The 9,094-nt window shown below is 38.3% G+C and overlaps 1 pseudogene; it reads right to left on the reverse strand.

Moving 5' to 3' along the window:
- Window positions 1–2,363: 2,363 nt before the first annotated feature.
- LOC123248463 lies at window positions 2,364–8,836 on the reverse strand (annotated as a pseudogene).
- Between the last annotated feature and the right edge of the window lie 258 nt (window positions 8,837–9,094).

Consider the following 9,094-nt stretch of genomic DNA (forward strand, 5'->3'; position numbering starts at 1 on the left):
CACTATCCACTATGCCACCATGCTGCCTCCATCTCTGGTCTAGACATCCTTAATTTCTTAACCAGGCCTTTTGTCATCCTAACAATTTTCTTCTGGATATATTACAGCTTTTCATTGTCATTTTAAACATGGTTTATTTCATTTTTCTCCCTTCTCAAGGAGATAATGGGGAAAAGTGATCCACCATTTTCTCCATTCCTCATATACCTGAAAATCATGATTAGCTCTCTCTTTTTAGCTAGTTTTTTTTTTCCTTTTGGCTAAATGGAATCATCTCAATTTCCCTAATCTTTAAGCACAGACTTTTTTGGTGGGGGAAATTAGTAACAAGCAAAGAGGAGCCATGGAAATTTCCCCCAAGGGGAAAAAAGGCATAGATGGAAAAGGTTTCAAAATATTTGTTGATTGACTGAGTGGTACCCTGCTGAAAAAGAGATTTTATTTAGCTGTGAAGGGGACAAGCCTACCAGAACTGGAGGCACAATAAGACATGTGGGTAAAGGAGATTAGAGGGAAGCCTATTGCTAACTTCTGTCATGAAACCAAATCAGCCAACACTGGGATTTGGGAATCAAATGAGTTCGTGGACGTCTTAATGCCCTCACCAGCTTCTGGCAGGGTTTTATCTCTTCCACAGACACCTGCCTCCTCTTGGCCCGTGGATTAAGAAAGCTCTGATCTCCAGTCTTACCCTTCAGCCATTGCATTCCCTAGAGCAGTTGAAATGTCACTTTGAAATATCTCCTTTGCCTGCTTTTGAGTTTGAGAAAGGCTGTCAAAGGAATGCACTTGCTTCTAAATAAATCAAGTGACCAGCTAGTTTCATAGAGGGTTGAAATAATCCTTCAAATAACAGCAATGAAGACTTTGGGCTCTGGGAGGATTTTTGAGTTGAAGTTTGGGAAGAAAGCTTTTGTACCATAGAGAAAAATCAAAGACTCACTGGCTTTCATCTATACCTTGATACGTAAGAGCAAGCCAAAAATTTAGCAGGGAATTTGCTGGTACTTATAGACAAAGGCATTAGTTTATTAACATGAAAACTGGTTCCATATGCTTCAGTATTTCATCAAATATTTGAGCTACACTGGTAAGTGCTGCCATGAGAGATAGTATAGTGTAGTAGAAAGGGTCTGGTCTTGGATTCAGAAGACCCAAGTTAGAATATTGCTTCTGAAGCATATTACCAGGGTTGCCATAGATAAGTCACTTAACTTCGTAGAACCTCAGGCATCATTGAAGACTATTAAGTTATAGATTAGTAACTAATTGTTACTATTGAAGTGAGGAACCACACAGTTCCCCATTCCAGGAAGATGAAATTGTTGCCTAAAACATCTTTCCCAATATCCTTCCCCTAAAAAAATCTGATCTGCTATATTAAAAGGAGGTTTATAGTCCAAAGTTTTATGGTTGTTAATGGGCAATTTCTGATCAGCTGAGAGCTCTTACTTATTCCATAAGGGTAAAACAAAATATTATTCCCACCTTAACCTTTTGTGGAATGACCTTAGTACCAGTTTAATCCCAAAGTCAAATTATATTAATGACAAATTGCCAAAGTTGGGCAAAAAAAATGGGTCAGAGGACCTAGGTTCTAGTCCCAACTCTACATCTGACTTTGTAGTCACTTCTCTCTGGTCCTCCATTTCCTCATCTGTAAAATTAGTGTTGCACTAGGTAGTATTCCTACCTAGGATTGAGATTCCTTTTTGCTATAGAAGCTACAATTCTACAGTTTAAAGCTCTTAAATTTATATTTCCAGACTCAAGACTTCCTGAATGGAAAACATTTGCTGTGCCTCCATTTCTCAGAGACTTCTACCACATTCTCAAAACATTATTCCTTCTACTAGATAATGAGAGGAGGCAGCTAGGTGGCTCAGTGGATGGAGTACTGGTCCTGGAGTCAGGAAGACCCGAGTACAAATTTGGCCTCAGTTTCCTTTAATCAACTGGAAAAGGAAATGGTAAACCACTCCAGTATCTTTGCCAAGAAAACCCCATACAGGATCATGAAGAGTCAGAACACAACTAAACCACTGAACAACAACAGCAAGATAATGAAACTAATTCTCATTATTAGGAGGAAGAGGGTAGGGAGTTAGATTTTGATGAGCAGGAAGTTCTATATAGACCAGAGAATTCTGCAACCTAATTCAGTCCTTTATCTTCTAAAGTATGTATCTCTGGAATTTTCAAATTGTTTCATTTGGTTTGTTCTATGGGGCTAAGTGAGTGCAAGACTTACTTATTCTAGTGTCATTAAAAGATACCTATAGCAGCCAATATAAAGAATGGATATAGAAGTCTAGATATATACATAGATTTAAGACTAGATGAGGCTAGCTGCTGAATGCCTTCTAGGATTCCTCACTTTCACCTTCATCCTTTATAAAGTCTGTGTCTACTTCCTCAAAATTTTTATCCAAGGCAGGCAAATCTTCCCAAGCCTCAGAGAATTAGAATTCCTCCATACCCTCATCCATATACCAGTGCACAAATGACTGCTTCGCATACATTTTATGCTTTGCATAATGTCAAAATTGTGATCTAGATGGGCTGATGCTTTGGCAATGATTGTTGTGTTACTTAGCATGCATACTGCCAATTATTCTTTAGCCAAGTCTCCACCAGGTGCCACAGTTGGATGCTTGAAATTGATACCAACCTTGAAGCCATTGGGATACCAGTTGATGAACCAAATGGTTCTCTTGGTCTTAATTTTGGCAATGATGGCATTGGCATCCTCAGGTACCATATCTCTTCTGTATAGCATGCAAGAAACCACATACTTTCCATGATAAGGGTTGCAGTATCTGATCATAGGGGTCTAAACAGGCAAAGGGCATCTCTGCTACAGAAAGCTACTGATGATAGGCTTTTTCATTGGGGACAACGGACAAGTAGGTGATGAGGGGGATGTAGATTTGAGGATTAGGTACCAAGCTGGACTGGAATTCTGTGAGAAATACATTGAGAGGACCATCACAGTGCAGGGAGGTAGTAATGAAGGAAACTATCTAGCCAGTGAGTTGACCGAGGTTGTTGTAGGGAAGGTGCTCAATGTCCAGGTTCCAGCAGCAAATGTTATATAGGTTGCTTCATCATCCACCCTGAAGGCACAGTCCAAGTGCTCCAATGTGGTGTGAGTGGTTAGGATGGAGTTATAGGGCTCTACCACAGCTGTGGATACCTGTGGAGCAAGGTAGATGCCAAACTCCAGCTTGGACTTCTTGCCAGAATCAACAGAGAGATTTTCCATCAGCAAAGAGGACCCGTGCTACCACAAAGCTATAAAACATCTGAAATCCCAGCTATCCTGTGCATTGGTCTGACAGTTTTCAGATGTGCTCCAATACAAGATCAACTGTGTCCTTTCCTTTCCAATAGTATAATGACCCTAGCCATAGTTATTAGCAGCATCCTCCTTGCCAGAGATTAGTTGCTCAGAGAAGAGTAGTTGTTTGTAGACGCTGATCTGAATCTCTTTTATTTACAGTAGGCTCCACATCTACAAAGACTGCTCTAGGGACATACTTGCCAGCCCCAGGCTCATTGAATAAGGTATTGAAGGAGCCATCTCGATCTTACCCCTTCAAGGTTCTGTCACTGGAAATGGTACCATTGGGTTGGCTATTTACATATATCTATATTTAATATACTAATGAATATTTATATACTTTGTTAAATATAGTAAATATTTAAAATAAATTCACATCTAAAATAAATAAATAAATAAATGATGAATGGATTTATTAAATTATATATATATACACACACACATATATATGCATAGAGAGGGAGAGAGTCTGCATGCTAAGGAACTAAGTAACACAATAATCATTGCCCAAAATATATGCATATATATAAATACAAATATAAGTATATATATGTAAGCAAAGTATACTTTGAATTCTGGCCAAAAATGTATCCTGCACATATGATGTCATTACTAATAATAAATACACTTCGATGTTAAATCCTTCAAACAGCTCAGAGGCTCTTGGGTTCTAGTGCTGGAAAGGAGCTTGGATATCATTCAGTTTAAACCTCTCATTTTACATTTGAGGAAATCAAGGCCCATAGACAGCAAGGTTGCACAGCTAGTCCATTAAGTTGCAGAATCATCGAGTAGCATTTATTAAGCCCTTACCATGTGCCAAGTACTGTGCTAGGAACTGGGGAAATATATACAAAAGCTAGTCAGTCAGTCCCTGATCTCAAAAAGTTTACATTCTAGCATAATTTGTACAAAGTATTTATCAAATTGAACTTAAACCCATCCCCTAACCCTACCTTCTTTCCTATTGAAATAAAGATGACATATAGCCAGTGATTTAGAAACCTTAAATGGGGTATCTAAATGCCAGTTGTTGTTATTAATATCCACAGAAACAAAATCCTGCTCATCAATGACTAGGAGCTATTAATATAAAAATATTTGAGAGATTTATAGGAAGCTAATTAGATACCAAGGCCCATCTCCCCACCTCCCCCCTTTCTTTTTCCACAAGGCTCCCTTTTTTAATGAAAGGCAGTTCAATTAGAAAAAGCATTTCCATTCTAAACCTTGACAAGAAGTGCCTGCTGAAATAAATCCGTGATACCAATCTGGAAAGAGCAATATGTATTTCTCATGCCAGGTAGTGGGAGTAGGGCTGGGGGAGAGAGGATGGAACAACAGCCCACATTTCCAAATGCCAGATTCTAAAGAAAACTGTTGATCTGCTGTATACGGTTTGTGCAAGAGTCAAGGAGGAGACAAAGAAAATTCAGACCTTTGATGACCCCTGGTGAATAAAGTAAGCACTGCATTGAAGTACAGACCAAGCTCCAGATTTCACTTGAAGTTCTACCCCTCTAGCAAGGAAGAAGGAAAGGGGTTTTGAAGTGCCTCATTTATTCAGCAGGCTTGAGATAGCAGGCATTTTATTAGCACAGTTGCTCTAGCATCTGTGTGGCTCCCAACAAATCTCTGGGCCAGGGATAACTGCGCCTTTCCATCTCTGCTGTTCAGAAATGTGTTTGTATAACAGTAACTCGCATTCACATGGGGCTTAAAGATTGCAAAGTGCTTAGTACTTATCCTCTCCTTGGAGCTTCCTCCAAACTCTGTGAGGTCAGATAGTCATCACTGTTGTGTACAACTACCCCCATTTCCCAGGTAAGGAAACTGGAAGTCTGGAGGATAAACGGATTGATTGCTCTTTGGTCTCACATGGTGTCAAAGATCACACGCTAGAACCCCCGTCTTCCTGCTCTCGACTATGGCATCTGCTATTCTCCGAGAACTCTCAATCTATACTCGATTGAACTTGGATTGTGACCCTTTCCAACTCTGGAGACAGAATTCATATTGGTCACATGGATATTAAAGATTCCTCAGTCCTTGCAAAACAGGATCTGTAGTTCCAGCTCAGATGGAATATATATTTAGTAATGTTTTATGGAAGACCTGGGAGGTGTGAACCAACCTTCTTATGTAACCCAAATTTAAAGTCAGATACTTAAAATACAATTAGTTTTCTATGACTAGGTTAAGCATCTAAGGTTTCCTTCCTTCCTCATCAATTCCCACCTTAGCTGGACTAATGAGTATCTTGTAAACAGTGCTATGTGGGAGCTGTATGTCTGAAGCCTTCTATCCTCTTGGGAGCAAAACCTCAAAAAATGGGGAAAAAAAACCAACAACAGTATATTGTATAATGAAGTCAGAGGAAACCTAGCAGGCTGTGAGTGTGGGGTCTCCACCCACAGTATTGCTTCAGTGTCTTTCTGCAATCATTTGAAATGGTCTTTGAAAATTTTACCCAATTTGTCCAATTAAAGGGACATGGGATAACAGACAGTATGGGCAATTAATATAACACAGATGAAAACCATTTGGCTACTGAAACGATCAGCTTCTGGACTATCTGTGTGTGAGCTGAGCTGGGGTCATTTTGACCTATTTGTGATTGTCACCCACTGGGTAGAATAGTTAGACAGGGTTTCTTCATTCTTTCGCCTTTTGTTTTCTCACCACCTACTTAGGAATGATTTTTTAAAAAGAAATAAATGAGCCCAAGTTAAAATGAAATCAGGAAAAATGTTCCCAAAATGCTCAAGAAAAATTTAAATATTTTCCCCCTCCTTTTTTTCTAATGAAATTACAGGAGTTGTACTTGAGTTTTTAAGGCTAGGTGGAATCTTAAGTGATTATTCAGTCTAGCTCCCTCATTTTATAGATGAAGAAATGAAGGCTGGGAGAGAAGAAGTGACCAGCCCACAGTCCTATAGCTTTAGTAGCAGAATCGAGTCTAGAACCCAAATGTCCAGACTCCCAGGCTAGTGCTTTTAGGCAGTTAGGTGACATAGTGTTAGACTGAATCAAGAAGACCTAAATTTCAATCTAATCTCGAACACTGCCCCTATAACCTTAAGTAAGTCATTTAACTGCCCTCAGACTTAGTTTCATTATCTATAAAATGAGATAATACCACCTACTTCCCAGCATTGCTATTAAGATAAAATGAGAGATTTGTCAAGGGCTTAGCAAATTGCTCAATAAGGGTTAGCCATTGTTATTGCCAAAATAATCATGATATCTTCCCCATATTCAAGCAACAAGAGGAGACATAGGCATGTAAGGATCTGCCTTGAGAAATATAAGACTAAGATGTGTCTAAGTTCTAAGTAAAAAGATAAATTCAAATTAAATTTCAGTAATGCAGTGAAGACAAGGAAAAATGTGTGACAACTGGAGTGATGACTATGAAGGTGCAAGACATTTTTTTTTACTTCTTTCAATTCTCAAGAAATCATTTGACTTTTTTTTAAAACTACAGAACTTCCTTTTGTTCTCATTGAGTGCCGTGGTATACTATTATTTGACATCAATATAATAAGTTAACTTTGTGAGTTTCACAAAGTCTTTTCCTACCAACAACACTGGAACACAAATATATTATCCCTGCTTTACTATTGAGGAAACTGAGGCTTAATGAGGTGATGTAGTTGACTAGTTAAGTACTCAACTTAAGCAGGGACTTACATCCACCTATTGTGACTTCAAGACCAATGCTCTTACAACTACCTCACTCTGGCACTCAGTATAACCCAATACCTTCAAATTAAAATGAATGTTTTAAACATCCCAGTATCAATACTCTATTGAGATATGGAAAAGTTTGCCTTGAACATAGATGAAGAGCAAATCAAGGCAAACAACGACAACCAAAAAAAAAGGCAATGCAAACAGAATGCTAAAAAAGTTATTTACCAAGCCTGATACCAAAGAAGAATTGTATATGAGAAGGCCTCTATTTTTCTTCCTTGTACAGGTCAGAGATTGTGGATAAGGATCAATATACATAATAATGGATTTGGTTGGTGCATTATTTTTATTGAATTATTTTTTATTCTTTTTTATGAGGTACAACTCTCTATGAGCAACAGGGAAGAGATTATATATCAAGAAATGTCCATGACATTATATACATATATATGTATGTCGAATATTAATTTAGAATATAATCAATGAAGTTTGGACACACAAATATACATAAATGCTCTCCTTTAAAAATTCTCAAATTTCAGAATCTTAAAGTTATAAATTTCCAAAAAGATCTTTTGGTCCAACCCAACCCCCCACTTGAGACATTCCATTTGGGGATAGATATAATTATTAATAGTTTTTCCTGACATAAAGTCTAAATTTGTCACTCTGGCTTCTGCTCATTGCCTCCAGTGGCCAAAAAGACTGATCTGATCCTTCTGTATAATGGTCAGGGATTATCATATCCCCAAATCCTCTTCTCTAGACTGAAACATCTCTAGCTCTTTTGACCTATCCTTATTTGATATGAACTTAAGGCCTTTCATCATCCTGGTTTCCTTCCCTTTTTGTTCTCTCTTTCTCTCTCTAATTTATCCGTATCCTCCCTAAAAATGGAACACCCAGAATGGAACACAATACACCAACAATGATCTGATCAGGGCAGAGTACAAAGGGATTATTACCTTCTCATTCTTGGATGTTAGTCTCCCTTAATGTAGCCTAATATATTATTAGCTCTTGGCTGCCAAGGAAATTAATAGTAGTTTTTGTTTGTTTTAAAGCAAAGGTCTAGAAGGAAAATTTAAAGTTGTCTATACATACTCTTAGGCTGATATTTAACCCAAGGTCTCTGGACCCTCCCAAAGGGATATTATGGATAAATTTCAAGTCAATGAACTTGAATAGGAAAAAATATGTTTTTATTTCAAAATAATTGGTTGTCTTTGTAGACCTATAAGTCTTATTTTGTGCTTTTAAAGACTGTATTCTGTGAAGAACTCCTGCTCTAGATAGTACCTCCATGAAACAGTCCCAATACAATGGAATTCTATTTGGGGGAGGAGTGGGGAAGGGGTTGGCAAGATTACCCAGCACTACGGTCTACAATTGTTCTTAGTGATTAACTTCAGGGTTTAACCAATATAAATATATAAGTAGCTCATTTTGGGGGGAATGATCCAAGAAGCACTCACATCCACCAGAGATAGGAAGAAATTTTCCATGTACAAGGCTGAAACAGTCAGGACCTCTAAGGGTGGTAATTGGTTAGCGGGTGATATGAATGGTTGATCCATTCTCCAAAAGAGTTGCTTCCCCAAATGATAGCTGAAAGGGTGGGCAGGAAGTTTGGAGCATGCCACAATTCCCAAGACTCCTAGGACTATCTGTTCTAAAGGCCAGGCTGGTGTTATACCTTTTGATTTGGATATGGCATTACTATTCCCAAAGTTCTTGAGTCCAAGAATCCAAGAGCCAGGGGAATGATAATGCTTCCAACCCAGCATCCATAGCCATCACGCTAAGAACAATACCTGTAAAAATAATCTGACAACTACCCATGCACAGGCTATAGAGTCACAGCTACTAAAGACCCAGAAAAGAAAATTCTTGCCACCCAAGTCCTTAGGTTTATTCTATTAAAGGAAATGTATGGGGGATAAATGTAAAGTTTTATTCTTGGATTCAAAGAATTGATTTTGCCAGCGTAAGATGGGGGCAACAAGATGAGATAGCTCTTTTGGTCCATAAAAGTTCTGAGTGTTTTAGTGGACT

Source organism: Gracilinanus agilis, chromosome 1, assembly GCF_016433145.1.
Source record: "Gracilinanus agilis isolate LMUSP501 chromosome 1, AgileGrace, whole genome shotgun sequence".
NCBI lineage: Eukaryota > Metazoa > Chordata > Mammalia > Didelphimorphia > Didelphidae > Gracilinanus > Gracilinanus agilis.